Below are 15836 nucleotides of genomic sequence, written 5' to 3'. Positions count from 1 at the left end.
TAGAGGCTAGAAGCCAGTGAATAATCTAGTGCATTAGCCTAGACAAAGGGGGTAAGGTTGGGAAATAGTCAAGAGGAGGGAGAGTGGCTATGAGAAACACCTTCCTATTATAATTATTGCAATGTTTTGTGTGTACTGTAGATGTCATGGCCTCGTTAGGCAGGGATTTTGTGTATACGCATTTGTTTTCATAAGAAAAACCTTCACCATCGTCGAAGATGAGTCCTGTAGTTTAGAAGGTGTGATATTCTCTCCATATTATTTGGATTATAATCCATTAGTATTAAGTTCATCTCCAGTTTCCTGGCATTGATTAGGATGGATTTTTATGATCTTTAAGAGTTTTCTTCTCTCTGAAAAGGTACATACTTTATTTGTTGGAATTAATTTCCTCCCTGAATTGCCTGTGTATCACTTTCTATAAACCTTGGCTAACTTGCCTTGAACTCTTAGATGCCTAGTGTATTTAACTGACAAGCTCAGCTATGGAGACTCCTCCAACTATATAATGGAAGTTTATATATTAACGTATAGGATGTTTTCTTGCATCCAATAGACTTCATAATGAGAAGGAGCAAAAATAATTAGCACGTTTAAGAGTAGTGCCACTCTTTTCCTCAGAAATTGATTTAACCAGCCTATTCAGGTGGACAGGGTTATCAAAATCACCTCGAAACCAAGCCATAGATGAGTGCCTTGCCTTGTCCTCCAGCCACTTTAATCTAATTTGTTCCATTTACTTTTCCAAGCTTTTCATCTTCCCAACATTTTAATACCATCAGAGATGGGGGTGCTGCCCATGACATTCACACTTGACATTATCAAACACAAAAGGCATCACTCGTACACTTGACTGCATTACAATGCAAGGGAAAGAAATAGATCCCAAAGGCTTATAAATTATTGTTTCGTACCTTGAATGTGGGTGGATTTTTTTTGTTTGTTTCCTCCAGCCTGCCTCATTTGACTGTTTAGCTTCTGTGTGTTTGCAGAGAGTCTGAAAACCCTGGAAAAATCAGCACTGACAAATTCTTAACATACACATCCTTATGTTCACTGGAGGGATGAGTAGTAATACAATGGAAATTTACAACTCTATTATTATCTGTTATTGGCTAGGCACCAACCACTTTTTGTTGCAGTACCAAAGTTGAGCCTTGTGCTAAAACTGTCTTTTCACCGTTGACTTCAGTTCTTCTGACTGTCAGACAGCTGTGGCCAAACCTTTTCCTGACTCACACATCTGTGGTCATTGCAGTAACCCCATTATTGCTTAGTAGACCAGGAATCTATTGAATCCATAGCAGTCCTGTGTTCGTTTACCCATAAAATCTTTGTGCGTTTGTTGGGGTGGGAAGGAGGGATTCTTAAAGTTAATGTAAATTTATCTTATGCTTACTACTTATGCTTACTATTCTGAACCTTCTATTTAAAGATAATTTACCCCCCATGTTTAAGACAACATTTGTGAGCTGAAGAAATAGTGTTATCAGATTGTGGTGAATTGCTTCAGTAGTATTACATCATGCATCGAGATCGCACACGCTGTAAAGCTCTGTGAAACAGCCAGCTACATGGTATCCTACAGGTTTAATATACTTCTGCAACCTTGTACATGGGAAGGATTTCTGTAATTGGAGACAATCTAGCAAGGAGGACTTTTTAAGCCATTGGAGGCTGAAATACAAGATTTTGAGAAATGTAACTTTTTAGACTTGAAACTGAATGGATTACAAATTTCTCTTAACTGGACAGAATCATAATTGCATATAGTACAGTCCTGATTATCCAGGGTTTGAATTTCCAGCATGGGGATTATCCAGATTTCTTCTCTGACTCCCCTGTCTTCTCTCTAACTACCTGATGCGAATCACCTCTCTAATCATGGGCACCTCTGCTAATGGTATAGAAGGGCATATTTGAGCAGCAAAATCCAAACCAGCGAACTATCCTTCGGAAGAGCTAATTATGTATAAATTCTGAGTGGCTAGGTTTTCGAAACTATTCACTAAAATTGACTAACTAAATTTTAATTTGGGGGGGGCCCTCTGTCTATTTACAAATGATAGTTTACTACAGCTGTTAAAATGCCAATATTTTACCCACATATTTAAGAGGCAGAAAGTAAATCAGTCGGTCTGAATGATGCCAAGTAATCGGTTTCATTGTTCTGGATTATATCATTCCCCTTTCCTACCACCTAGACCAACTACCGTTTTGAATTAACGAGTTGGATATTGTGTCTACTGGAATTTTATAAGGTCACTTGGATCAAGCAAGTGTACCTTGTGCAGGTTATCAGGGCTCTGATTAGCATATTCCTCTAGTATTAAGTACAAAAGTGGATTATTGGTGCCCAAACTCCACTTAATCTTCAATACCAGTCCTATCCCATTTCCATCACCAGCTGGCTGCCTGTCAATCCTTGATAAATTATTTATATTTAGAATTTGCCCCCCTGGAGGTCTTCAAAGTCCCAGAGGACTTGAAAGACTTTAAAGTCTCTTAGATGCCAGAATTAGGGTGAAATAGTGAAAGGATAGGAAGTGTAGCTGGCTTTTCCAGAGGGGTTGTAACTACAGAATAAGCACAGACAATAGCAGCCCCCCTCCAAGTTTGCAGAACAGGATGCAGGATTCCATCTACTGGATATCGCTCAAGAATCGGAATTTGATTTCCTCTCCTTTTCTTGTGCATCAGTTGTGGCTTGAACATTTTCAAAATCTTGTGGTCATATCTGTCACTTTGTAACAGTGTCTTATCAAATAATGCACTCTTCTCTTATACTATCTTTATTTGACAAATGTCTATAAATAATTGGTTGCACTTTGAGGTGCCTAATCAAACTTCACAAGATGTTTAAAATTTCTAAATCTATTATGAAATATAGTGTAAGTGATAAAATATATACTCTGTGATACAGTTCACATAAATATACTAAAAGGCAAAAGATCTTATCACTCTCTTGATATTTAAAAATATTTTCTTATCACTAGATTAAAATTTTAGAATTATTAGAAAGAAATTTACTTGGAGTTTTTAAATGTTGAGGTGTAGTTGATGACGTAGCATAATGACCAAGAGTTTTCAATCCATATTTTAAATGAGAATTTAAGTAGTACACAACTGAAAGTGGAAAACCTTGGCAACCATTAGGAAAATCATTGACAAATCTAGTCACGAGTTCTGTATAAGTAGGAGATACCTCTTATCATTCATATGTGTGTGCACATTTATATGCAAGTATATACATACATATATGGTTACTCTATATGTATGTGCCTATTTCTATCTCTATTTCTTTCTTTGTATCTGTGTCTGTATCGTTATCTATATCTATATCCAGAGGTAGAAAGAGAAAGAATAGGTATATTCCTAGTAAGATATAGTGTGAAATATTCCTGGTAAGATATTGTGTTTTATTCTAGCTGACATTATTAATTTCCTACAATCTGATGTGCAATGTACTAGGTACCAGGGATGCCAGAATGAACCAGGCATAACTCTTAAGGAGTTCATTATCTTGTCCTGAATTAGACATTATTTTAATGTTGAATGTTTCTTTTTTTTTTTTTTTTTTTTTTTTTAAAGATTTTATTTATTCAGTTTTTTCCCCCCAAAGCCCCAGTAGATAGTTGCATGTCATAGGTTCACATCCTTCTAGTTGCTGTACGTGGGACTCGGCCTCGCGTTGGAGGGAGAAGTGGTGCCTCGGGGCGCTCCCGGGATCCGAACCCGGGCCGCCAGCATCAGAGCGCGCGCACCCAACCGCCAAGCCACGGAGCCGGCCCTATGTTGAATGTTTCACTCATGGATATATTTAACAATTGGAGACATTGAGAGAAAAAAAAATTCAAGGATTGCAAAGCTATCTGAGCCCTCACTAGGTGCCTTGAAACTTGACATGCTTTTTGCCTGGTCGGGAGGATTGGAAAAGAAATATAACAAGTATGATTTTGGGGATCACATAAAGTGATCTGGTCTCAATAAAAAATAAATCTGGCTTTATGGAAAAGCCAGGCCAGCATGTCTGAATTCTCTATTACCCCTTACTGCTGGCAAGTCACAAACCAAAGATAGGATCAGTTTGTCTGTTGGTCACTTTCCTATGAGTTCTGTACAAGTAAGAACACAGGGAATGTGCTATCCACATGCTTAGTATTAAACGTGTACACCCAAGGTCTTGTTGGAAAATGTATGTAAACAATTTGTGCGTATTTTTATAAAATGAAGTGGGCTTATGTGGTTAAGATCCTTTTATTCTCAATCTATATGGCATTTATGATGTATATGTTTTATGTGTTTGTAACCACATATCGTATGTGATTTATATACACACACACATAGTCTCTAGAGGTCAGTAGAATATAAGAAATGGGCAAACATTTACGTCTAGATGAGAGCTAGAGATTCTGAAGATCATTTTTCAAACGGTAAAATGATGATAGTTGACTAATGACATTAGGAACTAAAATCATTAATCAGTGTTAACAAAAAAGTCATGTCATTCTTGTTCCTGAAATGAATCTAATCTATTTGTTTTAAGCAAATTTCAGATAAATGAACATTTACATGGCAAGAACCTTGACAGAAACTCAAGCTGTAATTACTTTATTATGGTTTATTATAAGACTGTGATTCCCTAGAACCTTTTTTGAAGATATATTTTAATGTGACAAGAAGAAAATGGTAAATTGTTTTTCAACACTTGACTATTACATCCAAAACACTATTTCTATTTTAACTGCCAATTCAGTCCCTTCAACTCTCAGAAATGAATGACTTAATGATTTATATGTTGCAATTCTATTTGTTCTTATGAACTAAATGTCCCTGATGTTAGAAAATGTATTAGAAAATTGTGATTTATTTTATATATAAAGCTAAAATTGTTGACAGTTCAGCAAATTGCTGCACAGTTCAGCATGTTTATCAAGTTTTTCTCTAGAAAAGTCATGCGCAAAAAGTGTAGAAAATGATGGCATATGGCTATGAACTAGAGTTGCCAGTGCCTCTTACATACCATCTCATGCAAGAGAAAACGGTGCAGCAGGGCTTCAGGTTTCATCTGAATTTGAGAAGGAATGATTATCATTTTAAGTTGAACTTAATATGTCTTGCACATGTTAATATCACTCACACTTGGAACTAATCTGTCAATAACCTATTCCCATATTTGTCTATTTACACCGTAGTGGATTGCATTCTTAGCTCAGTTTCCTCCATGATAAATCATAAACCAGGGGTTGGAAACACAATGCCTAGAGGGGAATAGTCAGAAATGAGACGATAGGAGGTGATAGGGGTCACTGAAGAAGGCATTACAATTTTAAACACACACACACGCAAACACAGCCCAAACCTGTGCTGCCTAAAAAACAAACAACAAAAATACCTATTAAGCATTTTTAGAGAGTGATCATGTGGAGTATTTAAAAGAACTTTAGGCTTAGAGTGGCTTCAGTCATCACCAAGACATCCCTAGTAGATATTTGATAAATATTGATGGAGCATTTCCAATGGGTAATCTACTTACTTGCTGCCATATTATTAAAAGAGGAAGATGCAATAGATTTCCTGTCCTCAAGGAGTTTACAATGTAACTGGATGCCTCCCATGCATCATCTCCCCTGCCTCTGTGCCCCTACATTTGCTCTCTCAAACTTCTGCATTCTCCATTCCGTCCCTACAGAATTCTTTTTGGTTCTTCCAGCTTTCTTAACTGTGCCTTTGTAAATGTTCATCCTTCTTGTCTTCTTCCAACACACCAGCTTGCCCCTGGCTAATTCCCATTCGTCTTGTAGGTCTCAGTGTAATGTTTTAGGTCTCAGAAGTTTTCCTGGACTACTCCTCCCTAAGTCTAAATTAGGAGCTCCCACTCTGTGACCCTTTAACAATGTATTTACCTTATTATAACACTGTTCTCAATTTATATAACTGTCCGTTTAATTGTCCATTTCCGCATAAGCTATTAAGCTCAGCGAGGGCAGGAACCATGTGGTCTAGCTTGTCCACTGCTGTATCATGATGCTTGGTAAAATATCTGGCAGTGTAAAGTTTATTTAACCAGTAACTCTTGAATGAATGTTTAAATACATAAATAATTACAATGCATTGATAAATTAAAAAAGAGATACCAGATCTTCAAGAAACTGGGAAGGATTAACATTCTTATTTGGGCTCAAGTCTTACTCAAGAACAGGTTCAAAGTAGCCCCAGCTGTCACCTTTCTTCTGCCTCTCTTTATCTACTTTGAAATAGATCCAGGTACCCAAATACCAGAACAGAACCATCCTCTTAATTGGAAGGGATCGTACACTTTTTTTTTTTTTTTTTTTGGTGAGGAAGACCAGCCCTGAGCTAACATCCGATGCCAATCCTCCTCTTTTTTGCTGAAGAAGACTGGCCCTGGGCTAACATCTGTGCCCATCTTCCTCTTCTTTATATGGGACACCACCACAGCATGGCCTAACAAGCGGTGCGTTGGTGTGCACCCGGGATCCAAACCAGTGAACCCAGGGCCGCCACAGTGGAGCGCGCACACTCAGCCGCTTGCGCCACCGGGCCAGCCCCTGTACACTTTTTAATTGTGGTTTTCTCCTTAGTTTCTGATCACATTACTTATGATGGATGGTAGACTTGTTCTAGTGAAAGCCTGAAAGTGATGACTTCACCCTCTCCACTCTAGTGATTGGTTTCAAAATATAGAAGCTTGGCTATCAGAACTGCTTAAAAAGACCATGGACTTTGAGCAGTGCTACCATGAATGTGGATTGAGTGGTTACTCAATATTGGTTGCTTTGCTAGGAACTGGAGATTCAGAAATGATAATGCAGAATAATTACGTATTGATTTATTTTTAGTTGCATCTAGGAGACCAGGTTACTTTATGTGAGGATCTTCCCCTCAAAATCATACTTCTCTGCTGTCTTTTCAACTTTCCTCTTTAATGTTTCAATAGGTCTTTGAGTTCTCTGATTTGATAAGATGGAACTGTCCATGGTTGCTTGTAATTGGAAGACCCTAGTAGGTGCCAGTCTTTCTTTTAACACCCTGAGACTTATGTTTGTGACCCTAACACAAGATTTCCCAGATTCCCACACTATTGTTCTTTGTAGATAGACCTATTTAGACAATGGAGTAGCTTCTGGTGCATGCAGTTGCTGTCAGAGCACCTGTTTCACTTTTATTCATTTTTTAGTTGGCCACTTTTGTTAAGTCATATCGTCAAAGTAGAAAATAATTCTCATAGTACCCTGCAATATGGTTAAGCATGGATTTGGAATTAAGGAGTAGACAACTTTAACTTTTTATGATTTTAACTCAGCTGCATTCCAGGCATTACTACCTTTTAATTCAGAAATGTATGATGAGTTTGCTGAGAGGTATGAGGAATATGGTGGAGAGAGCATTCAGATATAGTATCTTCTCATTATTATTATTTTAAATTACCTTCTGCCTTTATCATCTAACCCTGTGTTCTCTGTCATTTGTTTTTGTTGTTGTCTAAAGGAGGGAGTGAATATTTTATAAAAAGTATAAAATGGGATTATCTCCATATATTTATATGATTAAAGCAGGGTTGAAATTATGCTATTATTCAGGAAGAATAATGAAGGTTTCAGGAAGAACTAAAGCATACTTGTATGATGGGGGAGCTGGCTATTATTCTATAGTTTGGTGATATTTGCTATCTATTATCAGGGATTTTATTTTTTAATATTGTGTCAGGGAAGTTAAAAAGAGGAACATGTGGAGATGAATAATAAATTCTTTTCTTCATCTCTGGTGAAAATTTAAGAACTCCTCAATCGAAATATTTTCCTAAAAATTCATTGTCTCTCTATATTATACAAAAACTTAAACAACCTTACAGCCATCCTAGAAGTTCTTTAGATAACAATTTAATACAAATGTTAATCAAATAATAATAATTTTAAGTTATACTAATAAACATTAAAAGGCTAGTTAGCTTACTGTCCTCCTGACAATATACATATTAAATGATTTGAGTTCACAACTGTAATTTGTATCTGTTTTAATTTTTTGCATATACCCTTTATTCCAATTTTTGCTTCCATGAGGATGGTGTCAAGATGTCATTTCTGCCTCACTCTCCTTTTCCTTCTCCAAAAAGTGTCCTAATAAATCGACTCATGCATCTTTTGCGGAAACTCTTAATACCAAAAATAGTTTATAGTTCTTCTTGAATAAGAAAATATTTCTAGAAAAAAAGTAATTATTTGAAAAATGGATTGTACTTGTTATGAGAAAATATATTCATTTGTAAAGAATTATAACCACCTCATAACAATCACAGTATGCCTCATTTCAAAGCATTCTGGAATGAGAAATAATATCAGAGTAAAAAAATATATTTCAATTTAAATGGTTTCACTTCACAAAAATGTATACAGTTATAAAAAAATAGACCTTTGACTTTTAACTTGGGTTTATTTTGCAATTTTGAAAGTGCTTGTGGACTTGTTAGCGTTAAATTGGTAATTGTCGATCTCTGAGGAGGGGTGCAGTATCTTCAGTCTGAGCTTATTACCGTGTAAAATATGGATTGCCTTTACCCTAATGGCCTCTGAATCCTATTACCATCCCATTAGAGAGTGTGGGATTTTAGTAATTCTGTTGTTGTTTCCAGTGGGCAGTGTATAAAATGGGGAAGGGCAGGGGTTAATGCAATTCATCTCTTTTAATACTTGTAACTCCGAGTCCCTTATCACTCACTATGGTTTCATTGGGGTTCTCCCCCCTTTCTGTTATCTTTAAGGCCTAATGTATTTCTCTATGCCTTTCCTAACTAGAAGAGTTTGGAGAGGGGAGTAATTTGGTGATTCTTAGGTTTAAATAAAATTTTAGCCATTAGCTTTTCATAAACTGAAGATAAAGAAATAAGGTGGTGTGTCAGCTTGTTGTGAAACACGCTGTGGCTCAGAAAAGTTTTCAGTGCCTGTCATTGTGCCAAGAACAGTATTGAAATAGCTCTTCAATCAAGATCATTTATAAGGCCTTTTGGAAGGAGAAGCATGAGACAAGCGGGTCGGATCAATGCCTGCTAGTGTTCTGGGTATAATGTTTCCATGTGTTCCTGGAGACAGCTGTGTCCTGGTCCTAGGAGTGCTAGAGAGAAGAATTGGGAAAGATTTCAAAGTGATAGAAATTAAATTCCTTTAAAGAGAAGTTTATGAGCAATAGTTAATTCCCTACATATCAGACATGCTCAGTAGATGTACACGTCTGATTATATATCCCTGGTTTTATTCCTGAAATTTGTTTTTAGCTAATACAGCTTTTTTCGGAATAAATACGATCAGATTACTTCTCAGTATGTCAAAACAAATTAGTTTCCCACAGGGATGCAGTGAAAGGTGTAACTATTTTCCCTTTTTATATGTCAGAAAGCATTACTGGGACTGGGAAATGCCCACTTTTCCCCTCTTAGCCCACGAGCCTGGTGGTTTGCAAAGGTCTGGTTTAATGCACAGGCTTGGTCACCTAGAGCTTCCACACCCCCCTCTGCTGCCATTAATGAGAATCGCATGCTGAGATCCAAGGAGGCATCTCTGCTAAGAAAAAGGCAGAGAGTGGCAGGAGGTGATCAGACCATTTCAATCTGTTGAAAGTGAGTGATATTCCCAGGGCTTATTGTTCACCTTCTCAGAGAATTAAGTTTCCATATGTTTCATCATAAATGGAATGAGTGTGCTACATAATTGCAACATGAAAATGTCTGCTGGATGGCGTTGCAGAAAACTGGTGTTTGGGGGAAATTTCTTCTGGTCTTCGTGTTCTAAATATCTTTTTTTTTTCATGAGGAAGATCAGCCCTGAGCTAACATCCATGCCAATCCTCCTCTTTTTGCTGAGGAAGACTGGCTCTGAGCTAACATCTATTGCCAATCCTCCTCCTTTTTTTCCCTCAAAGCCCCAGTAGATAGTTGTATGTCATAGTTACACATCCTTCTAGTTGCTGTATGTGGGACGCCACCTCAGCATGGCCAGAGAAGTGGTGCGTGGTGCCAGTGGCGGAGCGCACGCACTTAACCGCTAAGCCACGGGGCCGGCCCCTGTTCTAAATATCTTGATTGCCTGCCTGGTTAGAGCCGATAGCCTAGACCTGATCGCCCTGTTTAGCTATGGTGACTTGGTATAGAATCGTTTGCGTATGTGTATTGAATATTCATGAATTGAATTTCTCCTTAATTTGAGATATCACTTATATTTCTAGACAGACTGTAATAGTATTTCTTTCCGTCAATTGGGTGTGTTGAGTGAAATTCATTTTAGAAGGTAATTATGTAGCTACAGATACAATTAGTTTTCATTCCAGTAAATTGATATGAATAAGCGTTGTTAAAAGATATTATTTCCTTTTGATCCTTAGTTATGCATTACCTTTTCAAACCATTTTTTTCCCACAATCATTTTAGAAGCTCAAACAAACAAAAATGAAATAAAATAAAATCTACTCTACTTACCTACTGATGTAATAGTTAATCTTTTTAAAAAAGCACATAATACATGAGATCATTTGCAGAGAATTACTGAACTGATGGAAGAGGCATGTAACACCTGTGTAGAATTACTTACTGTTTTGTAAAGGACAATGTGGGGGATCCTGGTTATTCAGCAAGTGGAATGTGGACTTATGTTTTTCATTTATGTTTGGGTCCCATTTAATTCATCTTGTCTCTTTGTTCTTGAAACTTTCCTTTACATCTGCCAAGAAACATAAAATCAGATGACACTGATGTTCTCTCAGTGAGAGCATGGTGTATCATCTTTACTATCTTCATAAAGCCACACACTCATCATTTGTTGTCTCTCTCAGTGTTCCCTTCATGCACAATATACTTGTTATTTATCATTTGTTTAATTTAAGCAAATAGATAATCAAATCTGACTCTTCTGTAAGACTTGGTAGTCTGTTTTTGAAAAAAAGCTAGTGTCAGAATTAAAAAATGAATGTGAATTGCTGTGTGGAAGACATGGGAATGCTAAATACCACATTTTATATTATATGTCATCCTTTGCTTTCTTGCAAACACACTCTCTAATAAGTTTATGATGGCAATAGAAATTTGCACATTTTATTTAAATATATATTTTCTAATTATAAAAGTAGAATGATCCTTCCAAGACATTTGGAAAATACAGAAAAATATCAAACATAATAAAAGTCACCCATAATTTCACCCAAATCTGTTTTTTTTAACCTAAACAAATGGATATTTCAAAATCAGGATTTTGTTTCATGCATTCATTGTTATACTGTGGAAATTCTCTCATGCATTAACAGGACTCAAAAACATTATATTAATATTCTACCAAAGTATATGCCATAGAAAATATATCATGACTTTAAAAAAATAATTTTTATCAATTTTGTAATTATAAAAATCTAATTATATGTTTATTATAAAATATTTGGAAAAATATGCAAGTAAAAGTAAAATGATTTTGAAATACTAGTATAAAAAGATAAATACTGCTAATAGGTTTAGTGTATCATTTTTTATTATTTTGTCTATGTAATAAATAGTAAAAGTTATTATTTTTTAAATTTATGTGTCAGTTATTTCTATTGAGGTTATACACTTGATCTCCTGATCTGTTCACTTTCCACTGAATTTTCTGCTTGCTTATATTTTTCTTAAACAATGTCAGATTTTTTTCTTTATTTATAAGTACCCTTAATGTTTTTAGGGTATGGTAAACTTCTGCTTGTCATAGTCATTGTTAATATTTTACCCCAGTAGTTTTTTTATTTTGTTTTTTCACATGAAGATATTTAAAATCTTTATGTAGTAAGGTCTTCTGATATTTTAGATATCTTGAATTGGTTCTCAGCTTTAAAAGAATCCCCACTACAAGGTCCAATAAATATATACTATTTTCTCCTAGTAGTTTAAAAAATGTTATAATAGCATTAAACTTCTTAATCCATTTAGAAATTTATGTGTGTGTCAAATGAGGATCTATTTTCCCCTAAAAGCGAATCTATTATTAGAATTTTCACCTGTATTCTATATTAAATTTCTTGTACAGTAGAGTCTATTTCAGGACACTCTGCTCTATAAGATATGCACGTATACATCTATTTTTTGCGTTGTTACTCCATTGTTTTGTTATATTAATTTATAGTAAGTTCAATATAATAGAGGAAGACTCTCCTCCTTGTTTTTCTTCTCTTTGAATGTCTTTCTTATTATTTGTTTATTTTCCCAAGTAAATCGTAGAATCATGATATTAAAAAATTTTATCATCAATTATATATATTAAATTCAATTTTATTAAATTTTGATCTTGATTATTCAATTGTATGTATGTATAGAAAGCGGGGAAATGTGACCATCTTCGACAATATTTTTCTCTTTAGTTTGCGGCTCTTTAATTCGGTAGTTGTTCTCCAATAAAACATTTCTTCCCTTTGGAATATGTGGGTTTGGTGTTTTAACCCATTTCCCTTTCATTTGTCTTAATCAGGCAATTTTTTCTACAATTTCATAAAAATGCCTTATGTTTTTGTATACAATGACGCAGGAAATTTCTCCCACCTTACTTTCTTTTCTTCTCGAGAAAACAATGTATGTCTATTAAAAAATACTCATTATGTTAGTCTACCAAGGGCCAAATTACATTTTCTGAAACACAGCTACATAAAATAAAATGCTGATCTAACATAGCTTGTCTTTATACAGTTGTGTATCAGCAATAAATGCACTAAGCAGTCTAAAGAGTTCTGGTTGCTCTAGCTTCCTCAGGGTAGAATTTTCTAAGATATAATCCATAGAAAAACAGTCCAGCACGAAGCTCTGCAAAGAAAGTGTTCCTTGGTGGAATAAGTTTGAGACATAATTCATATAATAGCCTTTTCTTGGCACTTCATGATAACCATTATCATATTAAAAGCTCTGACAAATTGTACAATGAAAACGTCTTTGATTTGTTTGAACCCAATTTCTCCCAGATTTAATCAACGGCATAAACATTTGCTGTAATTTTGGAGGAGTTTGATGATTTGTATTTTGTTGTAGGGTAAATGTAATACCTGTTAACCAACCGACGAACTTATATTGAATATTCAAATTGTCCAGGCATTATTCCAACCATGTCAATTTCCAGTAAGTCTTGTTTTTTTTAGGTGTAGAATGAAAGATAGTTCTACTCAGATCTTTAGAGGCAGGGTTCAAAACATTTTACTCACTGATCATTTATCTATGATTAGTAGTAGTTGTGGTTGCAGCAGGCAGTATTATATAGTCATCATACGTGGTAGTTCTATGCTACTTTGCAAATAAATTGAATTTTTTGCAGATCACTTTTTTGTCTGTAAAATGGGGACAGTATCTTGCAGAAGGTTATGAGCAGCAGCAATGATGCATATAAAGCCCTTAATACAATGTCTGCCCAGAGTAACCACTTACAAAATGATAGTTGGCATTACACTTAATAATCATTTACAAGAAAAGTGAATAGGACATAGTCCCTGCTTACAAACACCTAACAGTGGTGCAATAAGAAGTAACAGTTTCATAATACTTTGCAATTTCCATATATTTTAATGTACGCCATTGAGAGTGTAAGCATCCAAGTAAGTAAAGTAGAAGAACAGGAAAATGCAGTGGGGGAGCTGAAATCAAGCCATGCAACAGTTCTCTGGGGGTGGTTATTCCACGCTACAGTATATGCCAATCCAGAATAAGGAGAAGCGCCCATCCTTCTATATGAGGATTTTACCCATGCTGAGCATCGAAGACTGTCACACAGTTTGATTGAACTGAATCAAAATCGCATCCAAGTTCAGTTCCTCAACTCCAAGTGCTTGCTGAGTTGGGCTTCTTCTCTGGTAACCTTTTTATGGAATGTGATTTTAAAAGCATCCCAAACGGGTAAGTGCCTTTGTGTTGTGTTGACATCTCATTCATCGATGGGTAAACATCCTGCCATTGTTACTGGAGCATCATTTTATCCTCCTGGAAGCGAAGCCCCAGCTCAGCAAGAATAATGTGGAAATGTTGGTAAACCCCTTTATTACTCTAAGTCTAGACTCCTATAATTCTCTATGTGTGGGTCTTCTAAACTGTGTTATTTATAGAATGCAACCTAAGAGTATAAGATGGGCCAGATCCTTCCTGGCATTTTGTCACCTCAGCATGTTTAGAACCATCAATTCAATCCTCATATTGGTTATCCATAAAATTTTACATTGATTGTGAAGTTGTTTTACTCACACAAATGGTGCCTTAGAGATGTGGTTTCATTCTGCCTCTTTCATGGATTTTTCTTTCACCAAACCCTGGTCACTTCTAAAGACTTAAATTTGGAAGCTTTTGGTATGTTCCATGAGCTTGAGGTGTCTATTCAAAGTTACATTGCCAGGTTTTAGCTTGTATTACATTTTTAAACATAAATTCTTTATTACTTCAACAAAGTATATCTCGGTTATAGGTTGGAAAAACATGGATTGTATTTTTTGTTTTTTTTCTGTCATAATCATAATATTCAATATTATGGAGAAAATATGGGCTAAAGTATTTTTCTATGCATATACTATAAAATGTTTAATAAAATGAGTTTTATATTACACTTATTATTTAGTAACCCACTTTTTAAATTGATGTTGCTGTGGTCTTTTTCTATAGTTTAAAAACTTTATTTTAATAATTGCATAATTTTTCATCTTATGAAATGTGTGATTTCTTTCATTTAGCAGTTACTCCTTAAATAAATATTTATCAAATGCTCACGCTTTACATGGTCCTGCCTTAGTTTCTGACGACACAGTAAGAGATAAAACAGACACAGCCCATGTCCCTGTGGAATTAACCCTCTACTGCTAAAGATTAGAGATCCTTTCATTTTGGAGCTATTATAAAAAAGATGAATCTTGATCTTAATTGAATAATTCAGGAGTACTTGACCTGGCCGTCTCTGTCCATTCATGCTAGGAATACAAGTGTTTCATAAAAGGGGTATAGCCTTGGAGAAGCTTTCCATGTTCTGCCATCTTTTGTAAAAATTCTTCTAGTCATGTACCCCTAACGTGATCATCTTCTTTTGAACATCAATTCTGCCTCTCTGTTTGGGCCTTTTGAAATAAGACTTTATTTAAACTCTAGTTGGGGGATTATAAACCCTGTGCTCTTTGCCAAATCCTGTTTGGCCGTGAGTGTAGCCCAAGACCACGGGACTCTGGTCACTGTCCTTGCTCTTGGCTTCTGCATATCTGGGAAGAGAAGTTGAGAATTAAGAGTTAAGTTAAAGCGGTAAATATTTATTCCTCATCTTCACTCTAAGATTTGTGGATTTGCCTTTAGATGATAACATATTACACTATATTCCTTGTATCTGTCCACTCTGTTAATAGAAACACTCCTGAAATTGGAAAGAATGCCCCCAGTCACAGCTATTTCCCTTAGGGTTTTGAGATGAACCACCATTGTAGGTCTTTGCATTACTTGTCACAAGCGTTTCTGGAATGAGTCCTTGTATAGCAAGAATGCTTGCTGCTTTCTTCTCTCTCACCGCAGCGAAATACACACGTTGTTGGCCCCCCGTGTTAATCATATTATGCAGATGTCATTGTGTGAAACCACATGTAGATTTAGAGATGCATGGCTTATCTTTCTTTGCTGAAATGTGACTTTTCCCATGCATATCTAGACTTCATTGTACATTCTTTAAGTTACATATTCCCCGCCTGATAGAAAGGAATATTGTATAAAATTGAAACAACTTAAAAATATACAGTATTTAAAAAGAACTTAAATTCTTTAAATCTGCTAGTAGATGAGAAATCTGGCTTGATGCATCCACTGCTAA

This window comes from Ceratotherium simum, chromosome 4 (assembly GCF_057802395.1).
Source record: "Ceratotherium simum simum isolate JZ-2026a chromosome 4, ASM5780239v1, whole genome shotgun sequence".
NCBI classification, from domain to species: domain Eukaryota; kingdom Metazoa; phylum Chordata; class Mammalia; order Perissodactyla; family Rhinocerotidae; genus Ceratotherium; species Ceratotherium simum.
This window is presented reverse-complemented; position numbering follows the sequence as displayed.